This window comes from Panthera onca, chromosome C2 (genome assembly GCF_046562875.1).
Source record: "Panthera onca isolate mPanOnc1 chromosome C2, mPanOnc1 haplotype 2, whole genome shotgun sequence".
NCBI classification, from domain to species: Eukaryota; Metazoa; Chordata; class Mammalia; order Carnivora; family Felidae; genus Panthera; species Panthera onca.
In genome coordinates, this window is record NC_138347.1 from 102,454,593 (window position 1) to 102,469,639 (window position 15,047).

Sequence of the window (15,047 nt, forward strand, 5' to 3'; positions counted from 1 at the left end):
CCTATATTGTTATTATGTCTGATGGAGTCACTGAGCTCCCTATGTCTATTCTTATTTTGCATAATTCTTTTTTCTCTCTTTTGTTCATCTTGAATACTTCCAATTACTCATTAGGTTACTAATTTTTTCCTCTGATTCTTCTGTCCTGCTGTTCATTCTATCAAGTGTGCTTCTCATTTCATTTATTGAGCCTTTGTCTGTTATTCCTTATCCCTGTGTTAAGACTCATATCTTCCACTCTTCTCAAGTCCAGTGAGTATCCTTATGATCATTACTTTAAATCCTCTATCAGGCATATTACATATGCCTGTTTCACCTAGATTTCTAGTTGTGGATAAATTTCTCATTTGGTCAAGGTCTCTGTGCCTGTGTCTGTGTTAGGAAAGTCCACTACATCTCCTGTTCTTCTGGGAAATGGCCTTATGAAGAAGAGGTCCTATAGTGCCCTGCCATGTAGTATCCCCAGTTAACCAGTGCCTGATGTTTCTAGGAGTGTCTCCAGCATGTGCTGTGTATGCTCTGCTGTTCTGTGCTGCCTCCTTTATCCTTCAGGCCAGTTGTCTGCAGAGATTCTTTCTGCCTGTTGTGGGCAATATTTTGTCCCTGGCCTGAATGTGGTGAACTTTAATGGCTGTGTTCTGGCTTGGTTGCTAAATAAGACCTGTTGTCACTATTTCCTGAACTGAGGAGCTGCAAAACTCTTATGTTGGGAGATGTAGTGTGAGCAGGAGTTTGGCTCACTCCCCTAGAGGAAGGATTTGCCACATTGGGTTTCAGTTAAGTGACTGGAGAGAGGTGGTTCTACCAGAAAATGATGGGCAGGCTTTGGTGGAAGCAAGTTAGGTAGTGAGTGTGGGCACTGCACAGCCACAGGTGGCTTTGTGGTGTGAGGGAAAGAAATGGTGCTTGACAGTTCCTTTGTTTCCAGAAAGGTCTCTCCATGAAGGCTGTCTTTCTGGGATGGCCTCTGAGATGAGCAAATAATCTCCCCACTGTGTGTTTCAAGTACTATTCTGATTGCTGTTCCCATGCTATATGTCCGTATGCTGTTGCCTGCTTTCTCTCCAAGAGCAGCACAATGACCTCTGGGCTCTATCCAGAAAATCTGGATGACCTTTAAAACTCCTGGCTTTAAGCCCTCCTGGTTTCAAGAACTCATGAATTTCATCCCCTCATGCTTTATATGCCAATTGCTATGGGGATTCATTTTCCTTCTATGCTAATCTGTCTCTCACCCTTCTTTGTGACTGTGGCTCCGTCCCCACTGCAGATGCCATGATCCATTTCTCTCCCAAGAAATGTCTCCTCATTTCCTACCTTCTTAGATGTGGCCTCTTTTCTACCTTTAGTTGTAGAGTTTGTTCTACTGGTGTTCATGTCAATTTCTGGGGAGGTTAGGATGATTTGATAGCTATCTAGTTCTGTTTGTGGGACAGGGCAGGTCTAAGGTCCTTGAACTTCACCACTGTGTCCAACTGTCGAGCTGGAAATAAATTTAAATGATTTAATTTAATTCTATTTATGTAGTAGGAACCTATATAAGTTTCATTTTCAAAGGGGAATTATCTGTAGAAGTAACCTTATGTGACTAGAAAATGTATTTTCACTTCAATCAAACACATGTGTGGTCAAAGCCAACTAAGATATATTACATATTGTGAAGTTTAACACCCCACTAAGATCTTCACAGGAATAATTTAATTATAACATTTTGTGATCATTATATCTTAGCCCATTCCATGTTTCTGTTCTTTCTCATACTCTTGGATAAATACCAAATAAATGGCATACTTTAAGGAAAGAAATATGGAAAAACTTGACTGATTTCAGATTATGTGTGGAATATTGAAATCACTTCAGGGTAATTTAAATAAGGTAATAAAATAAGGGTAATAAAATAAGTATGTCAGCAATTTAATTGGACTCAGGTTGAATAGATTTTCTCTAAAAGTTTGTTAGTCTGTATTACTAACAATGGGCTTGTGCTGTCCCATTCCTTTTACTCCTTTAAAAAGAGAACTTACCAATGAACAACAGTGGATAGTGACTACCAGGTCCTATATAGAAGTATAGTACATTATACTTCTGGCTTTTGTTTTGTCTCTATGCTTTATTGGAGAGGTAAGTCTCACACAGGTTTTATTTATTTTTTAAATACTTATTTATTTTGAATGAAAGAGTGTGAACAGGAGATGGGCATAGAGATAGGGAGAGAGAGAATCCCAAGCAGGTTTCTTGCTGCTCGTGCAGAGCCTGACACAGGGCTGGATCTCACAAACTGAGATCATCACCTGAAGTGAAATCAAGAGTCAGACGCTTAACCAACTGAACCACCCAGGTACCCCCACACAGGTTCTAAAACATCATCAGACATCCTGATACTTTGAGGGTCTCTGACAAGCCATGGCAAGTTACAGTTAGACCATATTTTTAGGTATATGTATATTGCCATTAGAAGAATGCCACGTATGTGCTTACCTTTAAAGCAATGTATAGACACCAAGGCTCTAGGTATTAATAAGCACAAAATTTAGCAATGGCATTATTTGAACATACCTTAAGCAAAACTATGCATGCATGCACACACACATATGTGTGTGTCTATAGATATAGATAATATATACAGTGTATGTACACATTTGCTGACTAAAGCAGTACATAAATACAAAGCAAATGGATAAACAGGGGTGCTGCTAGTGATTGGCAATGGGACTATGTCTCAACCCAATTAAGAAAAATGCTGGGAAACTTTTAGTAAAGGGATAATTACAATTATGGAAGAAACAGAAAAATTGTGACATACTGTCACACAGGCATGTCTGAGAAGCGTAAAGCCACAGGAGATAATAGTGGGCTATGTCAAGAGGACAAGGGTTTCATTCAAATAGCTCTAGGTTTAAATCCTGACTAAGCCATTTATGTAGATTTTTTTTATTTATTTATTTTTTTTTGTTTGTTTTGGGAGAGTGCAAGTTGGAGACGGACAGAAAGGGGACAGAGGATCCGAAGTGGGCTCCATGCTGACAGGCTGACAGCAGGGAGCTTGATGTGGGGCTCGAACTCACAAACCTGAGATCATGACCTGAGCCAAATTCAGATGCTCAATGGACTAAGCCACCCAGGTGCCCCCAGATAGACATTTCTGACAATTTTCCAAGAGTTTTGAACCATGGTGTCGGTCTTAGCTTGAGCTGCCAGAACAAAATACCATAGAGTGCATGGCTTAAACAACAAATAAATTTCACATGGTTCTGGGGCTAGGAAGTCTAAGATTAAGGTGCTAGTTGATTTGGAGCTGTTGAGGGCTCTCTTCCTGGTTTATAGCTGTCTCTGTGTCCTTACATGATTCTCCTTAAATGTGTGCATGTGGGGAGTGTGGGAGAAAGGGAGATCTCTTCCCCTTCTTATAAGAACACTAAAGCCATCATGAGAGTCCCACCCTACCTAATTAACTCTAATTACCTCTCAAAGCCCCATCTCCAAATACTGTCATACTGCAGGTCAGATTTCAGCATATGAATTTGGTTGGTGAGAAGATACAATCAGTTTGTAACCGTATATTCTGAAAACAGCATAAAACAGACTTCGTTTGGATTTGTGAAGATTAGACTTTAGTAAGCTTTGTAGTGGTGCAGTGGCAGTGTTGTAATTTGTGACCATGGAGTGAGGGAGTCAACAACTGATCCAAATAAACTGCCTCCTATTATCTGAGGTTCCAGGGCAAGAACTCTAAATTTCCAGTGGACTGTGCTGGAATGGTAGAAGAAACTTACAAAAGAGAAACTGATAAATGGTTTTGGGTTATTAGCCCATCTGTTTTGAGGATATGTGAGAGTTAGATAGAAAATAGAGGGTGCAGTTAAGGAGACAAACAGAATTACATTTTCAAACATGTAGAAGTGTTGTGACATTTCTCATTCTTAAAATGAGAAAAGTTTTATAAGGACTACTATCAAAGCTTCCTATATACATCCCCAGGTATTGTGGACCACAGAAGTGAGTCTGAAATACATCCAAGAAATACAAAGGTAAAGAATATCTGCTTGGGCAGAACTGATAGCAGGGCAAAGGTACATGTTTCCTTTGGGTCAGGTGTGGGCCACAAGAGAATTTCTTAGGTTCTGAATGGGCTGAACCCAACTAGACTAGGATTGAGAAGACTTTACAAGTATCCTGTTAGAGCCAAAGCTGAATTAGGGTGGGTGTGGTGTGAAAGATCAGGTTGAGTATTCCTCAATAACAAGGTAGTTATAGTTGGGACTTGCCAGGGTGGGAGGGGATATTCTCAGGGAAACACAGAGAAAAACATTGTGAGAAAGAGGTTAGCATTGAACATCTGTCTAGTTAAGGTCAATAGCATATAAAAATAGAATTGGTTGCACTTCTCACCCCAAATCACCTCTTTTTTGGTTGAACTGAACTTTTTATGGGGACTGTGACACCAGAAGATAAAACTAAGGAATGAAGGAGAATGAGCATAGAAGGAATAAGCAGATATTTTCTTCTCACCAAGTGCAGTTTCTAGACCTCATGTAGCATTCCATGGGAGAAGGAAAGAAGCTGTAATATAATTGAGGTTCAGAGTTCTGATTTTTATACTAACTTGTGATTTCATCTCATTAAATGGAACTATTTGGGGCTTGGGAAATACCTGAGGACCAGCGTATGAATTTATCCCAGAAGCACAGAGAACCAGGCTAATGAGTCAATTTGAAGGTACTGGGGGAAAAAACATTGCTTTATGATTTGTGTATGAAGACCAATATATTTAATAAAATGGTTACATTACTATATAGTTATTAATATTAATACTTCTATATTAAACAGTTTATAGTGTGCTAACATTTTTATAATTTCAGGAAATGTTATGTACTTAAGAAAATTTTCCCATTTTGTAAAATTAAAATGAACATTTTTAAGGTTTTGGCTTATAAGCATATTGTGATAGTTCTATTTATGTAGTAATTTGAGCCTACTGCCTCCATTCCCAAAAATTAAGTATAATTATCTCTGTGCACATCTTCACGAACTTTAAATAATATACTATAAAGGATCCAAAAAATACAGATTCCATTAACTATCTAATCTTCTACTGAGCTTTGAGATGCACAGAAGTTGATGTGTAATTCTCTGAGTTTCAGTTGTATTTGGCATTTCTGATGCTGCTCAAGAACAAACCCCTCACAGGAATATTGGTTATTAAAGAAATTTTCCCAATATAGCAGCCCAACAAATAGAGCAATACCAGGGAGATGTTCTTCCAGCCTCTTGTCTGAAGTTCAAATTATTCACCCAGCTTATATAGCAGCTGTTGTCAGTGTCACTAAGAACAAAACAATGAAAGATACCACAATTATTTGAAGTGCATTTGGTTTCCTTTTTTAAATATGGGAAAACAGCATTTTTTGGTGCATGTGTTATACATATGAAAAACACTGATCATCAATCTAGGTTCCTACTTATTTGATAAGTAGAAAGAGTAAAATGTTGAGTGTTAGAATGGGATCAAACTCATCATCTACTTAAAATAGATCATTATAGATATAAGTAGTTACATGTAAGTATCATAGTAACCTCAAAGCAAAACCCATAGTTAACACATAAAATATAAAGAGAAAAGAATATATGTGTATTACTAAGAAAGTCATGAAACCACAGAGGAAGAGAACAAGAGAAAAAAGGAGTAGAGAGAAGCTATAAAAACACTTAGAAAACAAATAACTAAAGGCAATAAGCACCTACCTGTCAACAATGACTTTAAATGGACTAATTTCTCCCATGAGGAGACAGAGTTGCAAATGTTTATGTACTCAACAGAGAAGCACATACATATATAAAGCAATTATTAACAAACCTAAGATAGAAATACATAGCAATACAATGAGTATGAGAATTTAATATCACACTTACGCCAATGAATTGATTATCCATAGAAATTCTATAAGGAAACTCTACCTTAAATGACATGTTAGTTAACTATCTACCCAAAGCAACAGAATACAAATTCTCAAGTGCTCATAAAATATTCTCCAAGATTATGCATTAGGGCACAAAACAAGTATTAATAAATTTAAGAGTATTGAAGCTATTAAGCATCTTTTCTGACCACAAGGTATGAAACTAGAAATTAGTTGTACAAAAAAAACCATGGAAGATTCACAAATATTGGGATATTAAATAACATGCTACTGAACAACGAATAGGTCAATGAAGAAATAAAAAAAAATCCCTTGAGAAAAACAAAAATGAAAAACCAAATTTATGGGATGGGATATGACAAAAAAAAGTTCTAAGAGGCAAGTTGATTGCCATAAATTCCTACCTCGAAAAAAGAAGAAAGGTCTCAAACAACCTAACATCACACCTTAAGGAACTAGACAGGGAAAAAATGAGCTCCTAAGTTAGTATATGGAAGGAAAGAACAAAGATTAGAGCATAAATGGTCACTCAATACAACAGAGAAGATCAAACTAACAGTTGGTTCTTTGAGAAGATAAACAAAATGGACAAATCTTTAGCTGGACTCTCTTCCTCCTCCCCTCGAGAAAGTAGACTCAAAATCAAAAATGAAAGCAGTGTTACAACTGATAGCCACAGGAATACAAAGATCATAAGAGACTATTATGAACAATTATACACCAATAAATTGGATAACCTTGAAGAAATAGATAAATTCCTAGAATCACAAACTACCAAGACCGAATCATGATAAAATAGAAAATCTGAACATACCAATAACTAGACAGGAGATTTAGCTCAGTATTCAAAGACCTCCCAACAAAAGTCTAGGACCTTATGGCTTCACTGATGAATTCTAGTGAATACCTAAAGAATAATTAACCAGTCCTTCTCAAATGCTTCCAAAACACAGAAAGGGTGGAACTCTTCCAAACACATTTTACAAGCATAGCATTACCTTACTCCCCAAATGAAAGATGCCACTCAAAAAAATCACAGGCAAATATCCTTGATGAACATAGATACTAAAATCCTCAAAAAAATATTAGCAAACCAAATCCAACAATTGATTAAAAGAATCATACAAAATGATTAAATGGGATTTATTGTAGGAATGCAAGGATGGCTCAACATCTTCAAATCAGCGAATGTGATAAACATGTTAACACAATGAAGGATAAAAATGATAGGGTTATTTCAATAGAGACATTAAAAGCTTTTGAAAAAATTCAACATCCATTCATCATAAAAACTCTCAACAAAGCAGGTATATAAGGAACATGACATAATATGAGCCATATATGACAAGCCCACAGTTAACATCATATTTAATGGTGAAACACTGAAAGCTTTTCCTCTAAGATCAGGAAATAGATAAGAATGCTTACTCTCATTACCTTTATTCAACAGAGTTCTAGAAATCCTAGCCAGAGCAATTAGGTATGAAAAAGAAGTCATCCAAATCAGAAAGGAAAATATCAAACTCTCAGTATTTGAAGATGACATATTATATATAAAGAGAGCCCTACAGACTATTCAAAAAACTGTTAGAACTAATAAAAAATTCAGTAAAATTGTAGAATACAAAATCAATATGCAAAAATCTGGTTTTTACACTGATAATGAACTAACAGATTAATCCAATTTACAATTGCATCACAAAGAATAAGATGAGGAATAAATTTAACCAAGAAACAGAAAGACCTGTATATTGAAAACTACAAGGTATTAATAAAAGAAATTGAACACACAAATAAATGGAATACTTATGGTTTGAAAAAAAACATTGTTAAAATGTCCATAGCTGCCCAAAACAATTGACAGATTTAATGTGATCCCTATCAAACTTGCAATGGAATTTCTCACATTAATAAAACAAACAATCCTAAAATTTGTATGAAATTACAAATTGATCAGCCAAAGCAATCTTGAGAAAGGAGTGAACAGCTGGAAGCATCATGCTCCCTGATTTAAAACTATGTTACAAGGCTATAGTCATCAAAACTGTGGCATTGCAGGACACCTGGGTGGCTCAATTGGTTAAGTGTCCAACTTTGGCTCAGGTCATGATATTGTGGTTCGTGAGCTCAAGCCCTGCGTCAGGCTCTGTGCTGACAGCTCAGAGCCTGGAGCCTGCTTCAGATTTTGTGTCTCCATCGTTTTCTACCCCTCCCCCACTCATTCTCTCTCTCTCTCTCTCTCTCTCAAAAATAAACATTGAAATTTTTTTAATTACACATTAGCATAAAAATAGACTCACAGAACAATGAAACAAAATAGCCCAGAAATAAGCCCATGCATATATGGTCAATTAATTTACAACAAAGAAGGCAAGAATATATAATGGGAAAATCTAGTCTCTTCAATACATGGCGTTGGGAAAAATGGACAGCTACATGGAAAAGAATGAAACCAGAGCACTATCTTACACCATACACAAACAGCTCAAATGGATTAAAGACTTTGAAGGTAAAACCTGAAACCATTAACTCCTGGAAGGAAACATAAGTCAGTAAGCTCCTTGACATAGGTGTTGGCGATGATTTTCTTTGAATATGATACCAAAAGCAAAAGCAACAAAAACAAAAATAAGTAAGTGGGACTACATTACACTAAAAAGTTTCTGCACAGTAAAGGAAACTAACAAAGTGAAGAGACAACTTATTAAATGGGAGAAAATAATTGCACACTATATCTGACAAGAGGCTAATATTTAAAATGTATAAAGAGCTCCTAGAATTCAACAGCACAAAAGAGAACAATTAAAACAAATCTTTTTTTAATTTTTATTTATTTTTAAGAGGGAGAGAGAGCACAACAGGGAAAGACAGAGACACAGAATCTGAGGCAGGCTCCAGGCTCTGAGCTGTCGGCACAGAGCCCGATGTGGGGCTCAAGGTCTCTCAAAGGTCTGTGAGATCATGACCTTAGCCAAAGTTAGATGCTTAACTGACTGAGCCACCCAGGCACCCCTAAAAAATTTCTTAAGAAATGAATAGACATTTTTCCAAAGAATACATACAGATGACCAACAGATATATAAAAATATGCTCAGCATCACTAATAGGGAACTGCGTATCAAAACCACAGTGAGATATCACCTCATGCCTGTTAAAATGACTGTCATCAAAAAGACAAGTGTTGGCGAAGGTATAGAGAAAAGGAAACCTTTGTGCACTATAGGTAGAAATGGAATTTGTTGCAGACAGTAAGATGCAGTATATAGGTTCCTCCAAAAATTAAGAACATAACTACCATGTGATCCTTCAATTCCACTTCTGAGTTTTTATCCAAAGAAAGTGAAAATACGAATTTGAAAAGCTATATTTATTGTAACATTATTTACAATAACTATGATATGGAAGTAACCTAAGTGCCATTGATGGATAGATGGATAAAGAAATGGTGGTAAAAAAAAAAAAAAAAGAAATGGTGGTACACATGCACGCATGAGCGCGTGCGCACGCACACACACACACACACACACACACAATGGAATATTACTCATCCATGTAAAGGAATGAAATCTTTTTATTTGCAACAACATGGACAGACCTCAAGGGCATTATGCCGAGTGAAATAGGTCAAAGTAAGATGAATATCATATGATCGCTCTGATATAGGGAAACTAAAAACAAAACTGTAAGCTCATAAATAAGGAAAACAGATTGATGATTGTAAGAGGTGGGGGTTGGTGGCCGATGGGAGAAAGGGGTGAACTATTTTGTTTAAATAAATTGAAGAAAATCTTAAAATATGAAGAGGGAAATGGGCATCAATCTAGGTTTATACTTCTTTGACAGTGATTTTTATAATATTTGTGTTTTTACTTCAAGATCTTTAAATAAAATTTGTCTTGCGTCATCAGTAGGACATCACTCCAACTTGACATTTTAAGGTTATATAAGGAATTTATTATAGACTTCAATGTTGCTGTTTGAATAGATAATAGCACTAACAGTGCTCACTAACTTGCATGCTAAAAGTAACATCTTTTAATACATTATTTTGGATTTAAAAGTATTGCTAATTATCATATACATACATATATAGTTGTTTTCTCATTAGCTGTACTATGTGAAAAAAGGTACAATTTTAAAACTGAAGTTTAGAAAAAATTCAAAAAGTTTCAAATGTAATAACCTTGACTTTGCTATAGGTTCTCCATCTATTCTACATTGGTTTATAAAACTATGGCTTGGAAACTTGTTAAAAAGTTTAGCCATAACATATTAACCAATAAAATATCACAGCATTATAGCTCAGAGTAAGATTGGAGTTGCTATTTTTTCAGGAATATGTGCCTAGTGCTTAGAAGAGTGGCTTGGCCTTAACAGTGCTCAATAGATGTTTGTTCAGTGAATAAAAAACAAGTCATAAGTAATAATGCAGTTTTGGTATCAGGTACTAGTAAATAACATTTGCTTTGGAGACAGAAATGGTATAAATCCCTTTCATTGGTTTTCTGAGGTCAGGAGGGATATATACATACTGCTTTTATATTTTATATTGTTGTTTATATATCTTCTGTTTCTGAAAATGGTTATGCCACTGAATTTATTAATGTAATCATGTTCCTTAGAAGGGCTTTGGTAATTGATTTTTATGCATTTAAGCTTTGTGTTTGTTTTTGACAAATTGTGATGTGGAGCCATTTCAGGGACTTTTAGTTCTTCTGAGTGCGTGTTGTCCTTGCCCACATCCTAGGCAGTCAGGACCCCTGACAAATATGGTCGATCTTTCACTTTATCACCTGTGTTGAGAACAGTCCTGTGGATGTTGAGCAGGAGTCACTGTTCCCACGACGCCTGACAGGAAATTTTTCATGCTGTGAGGTTTCGTAGCATTTATTTTCCTTACCTGGTCTCTCACCATCATCTCCATTTTCCCTCCCCTGACTCTGGGCCACCAGGAGGGTCCCTGCTCCTGTTCTTAAAGCAGTGTCACCCAGGGCTTTACAGCCTGCCCTCCCCTGCTTGTCCAAGTGCTGGGGTTTGAGGGCCTTGGCCTGCCCACACGCAGGGGCATCATTACTCAGACTTGGCCTTGGCCCCCTGTAGCCTGGCTCTGTGTCTGCTGTGTGAGAAAATAGTCACTTCCTGGAAGGAAGGCAGGTGTCTTTTCTGTCATAAACTGCTAGAACCATTCTTCCCATCCAGGTACTCACACTGTTTGCACCAAAGTATCATGTCAAATGACAGTAAAATCTGATTGATTGACTTGGCTAAAAAGTGAAGCAAAAAGTGAATTATCCCATCCAGGATGCTCCCCATCGCAACTCCCTGTGGATGCTCTATGGGAGCACATCACCCTCCTTGAAAGTCCAGGAGGCCAGGTCAATGCCTGAAATGGTCAGGGGCAGAGTCTTTCCGGAAGATCCTGTGGAGGTGTCTGAGGTGTTGGGTGCATTAGTGTCTACTTCCTGAAGTGCATTTCTGCATTGCCTTGCTTTACCACAATTAGGTCAGGTTTTATATGCAATTATTGTATCTAAGTTTCTGTAGCACACAACGTAGGCATGATTTTTTTTTAATTTTAAATGTGTAGTGTCATTTGATAGGAGAGCCTGGCATGTAAATGTGTACTTCTATCCTCCCACCTCTACCCATGTGGCTGTCTCCCCTTTTTGCCATAGACCCATCACCACAACAAGGAAAGAAAAGTCCTTTAAACAGAACCTGGCTGAGTATAAGCTCTACATCTACAACTTGACCAACTTCAGAGTTCCTATCACACATCAAGGTGTGGGGTTTGATCTTGATTTCTACCTAGTTTTTTTTTTTTTAATGTTTATTTTTTTGAGAGAGAGCTACATGAACGAGGATGGAGGAGAGAGAGGGAGACAGAATCCTAAGCAGGCTCTGTGCTATCAGCACATGCAGTGGGGTGGAAGATTCTGATTTTGGCTATTCTGAAGGAAACTCCTGTATTTTTGTAAAGATGAAAAATAATTGGATTACTGCCTCAAGGAGAACAAAAAATATCATGTATTTCAGAAAATGAAAACATAGCAATTCTATTAATTTATCCTCCCAATGGAATTATAGACAAGATATTTTCCATGTTATGGGGAAAAACATGCAAGGTACCTGCAGTCACTGGTTGATGTTCAGGTTGTCTCTGATCCTAAAAGTATTGAGAAAGAAAGAACAGTTGAGTGCAGGATTGATGGGAAAAATCAGGGTGATGGTGACAAGTTTTTATGAGTGGTTGTGTTCAATATCACAGAGCATGCATAGTATGAGTAGGATATCTCCACAGAATAAATGTGTATTCTCTGTCTTCATATTGTATCCACCGAACCTTCCTTTCTATAATTATAAGACTACCTTGGAGAAAGGTGGAGTGGTATATTACACTGGGATAGCAATATAATGTGCTTCTAAATCATAGTGTTCAATGTCCTCCAAATGACTACCTCTTGCCTCTGCTGCCTTTGAACCAGTGTGTAGTTGCCAGCTAGGAACAGTGAGCACCTGATTCTCACCACATAGAATGGTAGTCATTTCCTATTTTTATGTCATTTAATTGCCAAATGTGTAAAGCTTAATGTTTTGTGAATATTTTATGGATTTAATACTGACTGTCCTATTTTGATGTCAATAAAATTTGAGGGATAAAATGTTACCTGACTAACATCAAGAGACTTTGCAGTTTTAACAAATGTGATGTGTGCAGAAGTTCTATGCGTGAAGAGGGAAAAGGAAAAGTGGATTTGAAAATGTTATCCTAATCTTTTTGATTAACACAAACATTTTGTTGTAAAAAGAAAATGTACAAAAAATAGGTTATTTCTAGTGCTGACACTAAATCTTATGTTTGAGACCAGAGTTGAAGCATAATATTTTTAAGTTACCCAAAATGAGCATACACTTAATTTTTTATGAAATTAAACTCATAAGATTTAAATTGTATAATAGTTTATGAAATATGTTGTTATTTTATTTAGCAGAATAGACTATTAAAAATGTGAAATATTAAAAGTTACATATTCTATTATTTAAAGCACAACTTGAAAAGGAAAAAAATATTTTTTATTTCTCTTTATCTTTTTGTAATGAATGGATGATTAACATAGTGTTCTGTTAGTTTCAGATGTAAGACATAATGCTGTACAACCTTACAATGTTAGTTTCAGACATACAATATAGAAAAACATTGTATACATTACTCAGTACTCACCAAGCTAACAGTAGTCACTATCTTTTACCAAACAACATAATCACGATATTACAGACTATATTCCGTATGTTGAAATTTTAATATACGTGGCTTACAACAAAAAGTATGTACTTATTTTTCATGTTTATTTAGTTATTTATTTTGAGACAGAAAGAGACAGAGCACAAGTGGGGAAGGGGCACAGAGAGAGAGAGAATCTCAAGCAGGTTCTGTGCTGTCAGCACAGAGCCTGAGGGTACGGGGCTTGATTTCACGAACTGAGAGATCCTAACCTGAGCCGAAATTAAGAGCCTGACTCTGACTGAGCCAAGCAGGTGCCCCTGAAAGTATGTACTTCTTGATACACTTTATTTCATCTCCTCACCTACATCCTCTCTTGTAACTACCAGTTTATTCTCTGCATTTGAGTATGGTTTTGTTTATTTGTTTTGTTTTTCAGATTTCACATATAGATGAAATCATATATTTGTCTTTCTGTGACTTACTTCACTTAGCATTATACATACCCTCTAGGCCCATCCATCTTGCAAATGGCAAAATCCCATTCTTTTTTATGACTGAGTAATATTCTGTTATGTTTATTCTCATGCGCACACACACACACCATTTCTCCTGTGCCCATTCATCTATTGATGGACACTTGGGCTGCTTCTGTATTTTGGTTATTGTAAATAAAGTCCCAATAAACATAGAGATACATGTGTCTTTTCGAATTATGTTTTTGTTTTCTTTATATAAATATCCAGTAGTGGAATTATTACATGGTATATTTATTTTTAATAATTTGAGGAACCACCACACTGTTATCCACTGTGGCTGCACAAATCTACCTTCTCATAAAAAGTACACGAAGTTTCCTTTTTCCTTCACATCATCACCTAAATTTATCTCTTGTCTTTTTGAGTCTAGCCTTTCTGATAGGTGTGAGGTGCTATCTCATTGTGTTTTCATTTGCACTATGATGATAGTGATGTTGAGCATCTTTCCATGTGTTTGCTGGCCATCTGTGTGTCTTGTTTAAAAAAATGTCTATTCATGTCCTTGGTCCATTTTCTTTGTCTGGTTTTGGTATCAGGGTAATGTTGGCATTATGTAAAAATATTGAAAGTCTTCTATTTTTTTGGAATAGTTTGAGAAGAATATGTATTAACTCTTCTTTAAATGTTTGGTAGAATTCACCTGTGAAACCATTTGATGCTAGACTTTAGTTTTTTGGGAGGTTTTTGATTACTGATTCAATTGCATTGCTTGTAATCAGTCTGCTCAAATTTTCTATTTTTCCTGATTCAGTTTTGAAAAGTTGAATGTTACTAGGAATTTATCCATTGTCTCTACATTTTCCAGATTGTTGGTGTATAACTTTTCATAATATTATAATCCTTGTATTTCTATGGTATCATTTGTTATTTCTCCTCCTTCATTTCTGATATTTTTTATTTTGACTCCTGTTTTGTACTTGATGAATCTGGCTAAAAGTTTACCAATTTATTCTTTTCAAAGGAACAGCTCCTGGTTCATTGATCTTTTCTGTATTTTTTGTTCTCTATTTCATTTATTTCTGTTCTAATCTTTGTTGTTTCTTCTTTGTACTAGCTTTGGTTCTTGTTCTTTTTCTAACTCTTTTAGGTTGTTTATTTAACATTGTTTTTGTTTCTTTAGATATGTCTCTATTTACATGAAATTCTTTCTTAGAACTGCTTTTGCTTTATCCCAAAGATTTTGGAATACTGTACTCTAATTTTCATTTACCTCCATGTATTTTTTAAGTTTCTCTTTGATATCCTGGTTACCCTGTTCATTGTTTAGTAGCATGCTGTTTAGCTTGCATGTTTTGCATTCTTTCCAGGATCTTCTTGTAATTGAATTTTAGTTTCATATTATTGTGAATATGTGAAAAATGCTTGATA

General features: G+C 36.1%; 1 long non-coding RNA gene across 4 annotated transcripts in view; it reads right to left on the reverse strand.

Annotated features, from left to right (window-relative positions):
• Positions 1-1,342: 1,342 nt before the first annotated feature.
• The window catches only part of LOC132682723 (uncharacterized), a 95,688-nt gene continuing 81,983 nt past the window's right edge, over positions 1,343-15,047 (reverse strand). For all 4 annotated transcript variants that reach the window (XR_009611835.2, XR_009611833.2, XR_009611834.2 and 1 more), the window contains 3 exons: positions 12,048-12,084; positions 5,246-5,323; positions 1,343-1,483 (listed from right to left, as the gene is read on the reverse strand). This is a non-coding gene — a long non-coding RNA (uncharacterized LOC132682723). The remainder of the gene's footprint in view (positions 1,484-5,245; positions 5,324-12,047; positions 12,085-15,047) is intronic.